Here is a 5,546-nt window from a genome sequence, read left to right on the forward strand (position 1 = left end):
GAGATGGAATAAGAGTCATTTTTGAGGTTTATAGTTTGAAGGATGGGCTGGTCTTCACTTTCTTGCTGGCCTTGAAGGACTAGTTGTATCATCTGTTGAGCACGGTTTAGGACTGTCTAAGAAATCATGGAACATCTAAGAGACTTGACAAAAACTATGCCTAAGAATGTACTAAAGAAAGAGTCAAAGCAAGATGGCACTTAGGAGGCTCCTGAGATCCCCTCCTGCCATGAACACACTTAATGAACAGCTACACATGGAGCAATTCTCTTTGAAAAACATCCAGAAAATAGCTGAGTGATTCCTACACATTAGACAAAAAGGAAAATATCCACATCAAAATGGCAGGCTCTAGGAACTGACTGTGAGTCTACCCAGAAACCAGGGCTGCTGATAGAGACCACTCCTGCCTTCTCCCTCCAACCTGCTCAAGAAAATTCCTGGAAGGAGCTTTTACAAACATCTCAGCACTGCAGGTTTTACAGCTGCTGCCAAGGGAAAGGTTCCCAAATGTCTGGCTCTGATAGCCAAAGGGGCTTCCATTTGTCAGTCCCAATCCTATAGGACTGTAGCAAACAAAGAAGCAATTCTTTTTCTTAATTTTATTTTTTTCTTATTCCAGTTTTATTGAGATATAATTGACATATAACACTGTATAAGTAAAAAATATGGAATGCTTCACAAATTTGAGTGTCATCCTTGTGCAGGGGCCATGCTGATCTTCTCTGTGTCATTCCAATTTTTAGTATAAGTGCTGCCAAAGCAAGCACCAAAGAAGTAATTAGAACAAGCTATCCTACCAGCTATCCTACTCCTCAAGACACTAGAAAAAGAAGAGCAAATTAAGTCTAAAGTGAGCAGAAAGAAGTAAATAAGAAAGATTAGTGAGAAATAGAAACTTAAAAAAAAGAGAACAGATCAATGAAACTAGGAGTTATTTTTTTTGAGAAGATAAGCAAAATTGACATAATGTTACCTAGACTTACTAAGAAAAAAGAAATGAAGACTAAAATAGATAAAATCATAAATGAAAGAGGAAACATTACAACTGACACCATTACAACTGTAAAAGAGTACTATAAAAATTATACATCAACAAAATGGACAACATAGAAGAAATGCATAAATTCCTAGAAACAGAAAACCCACCAAGTCTAACTCATGAAGAAATACAAAATCTGAACAGAATAATTACGAGTAAGAAAACTGATTCAGTAACCAAAACTTCCCAATAAAGAAAAGTCCAGGACTAGAGGGTTTTACTGATAAATTCTACCAAACATTTAAAGAAGATTAATACCAATCCTTCTCAGACCCTTCCAGAAAACAGAAGATCTAAGAATACTTCCTAACTCATTTTATGAGGCCAGCATTACCCTGATACCAAAGCCAGATAAGGACACAACAAGAAAAGAAAATTTCAGGTTAATATCCCTAATCGATATAGATGTAAAGATTCTCAACAAAATATTAATGAACTGAATTCAACAGTACATTAAAGGATCATGCACCTTGATCAAATGGGATTTATTTCTGGGGTGCATTATGATTCAACATCACACATTATAAATGTGACAGACAACATTAAGAAAATAAATAATAAAAACTAATGGTCATTTCAATTGGTGCAGAGGAAGCATTTCACAAAATTCAACATCTTTTGTGGTAAGAACTCTACACAAACTGGGCATGGAGGGAATGTACCTCAACATAATAAACACCATCTGTGACAAACCCACAACTAACATCACAGTCAATGGTGAAATGCTGAAAGCTTTTCCTCTAAGATCAGGAACAAGACAAGGATGTCCACCTTCATCACTTTTATTCAACATAGTGCTGGAATTCCTAGCCAGAGCAATTAGGAAAGAAAAATAAATAAAAGGTAACTGAATCAGAAAGGAAGAATAAATTGTCTCTGTTTGCAGGTAACATAGTATTATATATAGAAAACCCTTAAATCTCCACCAAAAAACTGTTAGGACTAATCAACAATTTCAGTAAAGTTGCTGTATATAAAATCAATATAAAAATATCAGTGGTATTCTTATACACTAACAACAAACTATGCAAAAAATAAATTATAAATTAGGAAAACAATCCCATTTACAATAATATGAAAAAGAATAAAGTTCTTAGGTGTAAATTTAACCAAGAAGGTGAGAAATCGGTATGCTGAAAACTATGAATCATTAATGAAAGAAACTGAGGAGGACTCAAATAAATAGAAAGGTATTCCATGTTCATTTACTGGAGGAATTAATACTGTTAAAATGTCTATATTACCCAAAGCAATCTACAAATTTAATGCAGTCCCTATCAAAATCCCAATGGTATTTTTCAGAGAAAGAGTCCAGAAATAAACTCACACATACATGGTCAATTAATTTCAACAAAGGAGCCAAGAATATACAATGAGGAATTGGGAGTCTCTTCAATAAATAGTACTGGAATAACTGGAAACCCATATGCAAATGCATGAAAGTGGACCACTATCTTACACCAATCACAAAAATTAACTTGAAATGTATTAGACTTAAATATAAGACCTGAAACCATAAAATTCCTGGAAGAAAACAGGAGGTAATCTCCTTGACTTTGGTCTTGGCAATGATATTTTGGATTTGACACCCAAAGCAAAGGCAACAAACGCAAAAATAAACGAGGACTACCTCAGACTAAAAATCTCCTGCAGAGTATAGGAAACCATCAACAAAATGAAAAAGTACCCTATGGAATAAAAGATAATACTTGCAAACCACTACTAGACAATGGGATGATATCCAAAATATATGAGGAACTCATGTAACTCAACAGCTGAAAAAACAATCCTAATAAAAAAATGAGCAAAGGACCTAAATAGACATTTTTTTTCCACAGAAAACATACAAATGATAAACAGGTACTTGAAAGGGTATTCAACATCACTAATCATCAGGGAAATGCAAATCAAAACCACAGTGAGCTATCACCTCATATCTGTTAGGATGTCTGTTATCAAAAGGACAAGAGATAACAAATGCTGGTGAGAATGTGGAGGAAAAGGAATATTTGTACACTGTTGGTGGGAATGTAGCACTATGGAATATACTATGGTGGTTCCTCAAAACTTAAAAATTCAACTCTCAGATGATCCAGCAATTCTACTTCTAAGTATATAGCCAAAAGACATGAAATCATTATCTTGAAGAGATATCTGTACTCCCATTATTCACAATAGCCACAGTATGGAACCAATCCAGGTTTCCATCAATAGATGGAAGGATAAAAAATCATCATACACACACACACACACACACACACACACACAGAGTATGGAACATTATTCAGCCTTAAAAAAAAAAACAGTAAATCCTGTTATTTGTGACAACATGGTCAAGAATGAACTTGAAAGCCATTATGCAAAGTGAAATAAGTCAAATGGAGGAAGACAAATACCACATGGTACCACTTGTTTGTGGAATATAAAAAAAAAAAAAAAAAGTAAAATTCATAGAAACAAACCGAGGGTAGAAAAGTGGTTGCCAGGCCATCTCATTGTACATTTTGAATATCTTAGTTTTCTTTGCCAATTATACCTCAATAAAGCTGGCGGGGTCGGGGGTGGGAGAGTTGAAGCACATCATGCAACACGCACGCTCACATACAAAAGAATATATAAGAAAATTAATGAGTGTTAAAATCTGATTATGAGAGTAAAAACAAGATTAGAGGTTTGAAGGGGATAAATTCAGGGGATTCAGAACATTGGACACAAAGTGTCCTTAGATAGTAGAATGAGGAGAGTAGTCCTGTTTCAACAAATTTCCTGCTTTATGGTCTACATATTTTCAGTGGTGGCACAGACAGCAGAGTTTTCAGGGATCATATACACAGCAGTCACTGTGACCACTGCACAAGTGTATCCTTGGGAAACCAGAATCATGTTCAATGTTATATGATTGTGGAGGACCCTTCACTGGAGTACCTGTAGTTCTCTGGTGATGATGTTTGTTGGTTTGGTAAAATAGTCCAGAGTCCTGGTTATTTCCTAGAGCAGAGCATGTAAATTGCAGTAGTTCCAGTGAACTTCCTTTGGGGTCCATATGGCAGCAGCAATAGGCACAAAGATTACCCATAAATGATCTACTGTGAGAGTCAAACATTTTAGCTTTATTCAAATTTCTTAGCTTCTTGTTCTAAGATTTTTTGGGTACTCTGTGAGAAAGGACATTCATAGACTCCTTACAGTGCTAGAATTTTACACCTAGGCTTGTAGCTGTAAAACCTTGTTACAGAGCTTTTGCTTCACCTAGTGTCTGAAAAATTTAAATCAGAGTTCATACAGTAAAGTGAGAAAAGAAGATAGTCTAGTTAAAGATTTGATAAGGACTAATTAGAATAGCTAGATAACAGTATCCAATCCAGTTAGCAGGCAGATACTAATAGGCACATTTGCCATAAATAAAATATGTCTCACTGTTTGCCGTTCAGGAGATGATTGTCCTATGGGTTTGTATTTTAGAATTTGTATGAAACATTTTGATGAAGATGTTGTCTCAACTCCCAATCTTATAGGGAATCCTCTTTTTTGTTTGTTTTTTTATTGTTGTTGTTTTTTTTGGGTCAGGGCATGTAAGTCAGATACAGACCAAGGCTTAAACATAACTAGAGGAGAAGGTGACTGAGTCATTTAACTTCCCTCCCCCTGAATCTGAATACTAGGGGAGCAAAACCAAAGCCTTAAGTAATTTTAGGAAATTCGGGAGTGGGAAAAATAAGAACAGGTTTGGGGAGGGGTGTGTAAATACAAAGAGGGTTAGGACATGGTGACGGAGGAGAGAGGAACATGTTTGGAGGAGCAGTGTGATAAGGAGAGGGAACACAGGGAAATGGGAGCATCTTTGAGGTTGGAATCAATGTGGGATTAACAGTTGAGGACGTGAATGTTGACATATTGAGTAGCTTCAGATAGAGTAGGCTGAGATTGTTGGATGGCCTGATTGAGATTAGACTGAGAAAGGTGTTTTTCTTCTTTATACCAGGAGAAATAAGCAAACTATTTTTGGAACACTGATATTCAAGGGCCCTCTGGAAATGAACCAATTTGGAGGGACTCCAAGAACTCTTGCTCTCATAAACAATGCTGCCATGAGCATTCTTTACTTCTCTTTCTGTGGATAAGTCAAAGTTTCTCAAAATGACATATCTAGACTAGAATTTCAGAGTCATGGGAACCAGGACCTTTAACTTTACTAGATATTGTAGGTATATTTTGAATGTAATTGTACCAGTTTTATTTTTACCATAATAAGATTTATGCTTGGTTCAAATCTTCACAACATTCAGTTTTGTGAAACGTATATTTACTCAAACTGAGGATTTGGGATGTAAGATGGTCTCTCATTCCTTGTGGTTTTATTTTTATTTTCCAAAGAGGTTGAGCATTTTTTTTCTCAGATACTTTCTTAATAATATTGCCTATTTTATATTTTCTACAGGATCATTTATAATTTCCTTATACCTCTGTAGGAATTCTTTAAATACTATAGATGTGAAACCTTCAC

At 35.4% G+C, this 5,546-nt stretch overlaps 1 non-coding gene across 1 annotated transcript; it reads right to left on the reverse strand.

Moving 5' to 3' along the window:
- Window positions 1-662: 662 nt before the first annotated feature.
- On the reverse strand, window positions 663-770 carry LOC117312067 (U6 spliceosomal RNA). The gene has a single exon (XR_004526235.1). It is a non-coding gene; the product is annotated as a U6 spliceosomal RNA (small nuclear RNA).
- Window positions 771-5,546: the final 4,776 nt, after the last annotated feature.

Source organism: Tursiops truncatus, chromosome 3 (genome assembly GCF_011762595.2).
Source record: "Tursiops truncatus isolate mTurTru1 chromosome 3, mTurTru1.mat.Y, whole genome shotgun sequence".
NCBI lineage: Eukaryota > Metazoa > Chordata > Mammalia > Artiodactyla > Delphinidae > Tursiops > Tursiops truncatus.